Here is a 417-nt window from a genome sequence, read left to right as displayed (position 1 = left end):
TTCTTCTTCTTTTAAATGTTATGGCTCCATCGAAATAATCAATGATTTTGACAATGTCAAGTAAAAATAACTATGTACGGTAGTTTAATATTATTATAAAAATTATACAAAAAAAATGGCGAATGCGCCAATGTCCTGTCGATTTGATATTCTCCGTAACGTCAAATGACAGTTATCTAATTTTGACATTACGTTTATCGTCAAATTGACATTTGTGTAGTACGTATGAGCTTCGTCGCGGACGCAGTCACGTAGTGTTCAACAAGTCGTGCGCCTGGTGGTAAGCGACATGCCCGTCTATAACAGTTGCAATGGCACTCAGAACTTTAAATCGCGAAGATCTTAGGAGCAATGCCACTGCGCCCGTCGCCCTAAGACATAAGTTGACAAGTTCCATGTGCCTGCAATTTCACCAGC

The sequence above is a fragment of the Hyposmocoma kahamanoa genome, unplaced genomic scaffold, assembly GCF_003589595.1.
Source record: "Hyposmocoma kahamanoa isolate Upper Pololo Valley unplaced genomic scaffold, ASM358959v1 146, whole genome shotgun sequence".
Lineage (NCBI taxonomy): Eukaryota > Metazoa > Arthropoda > Insecta > Lepidoptera > Cosmopterigidae > Hyposmocoma > Hyposmocoma kahamanoa.
The sequence above is the reverse complement of the archived record's forward strand: the minus strand, read 5'-3'. Positions refer to the sequence as shown.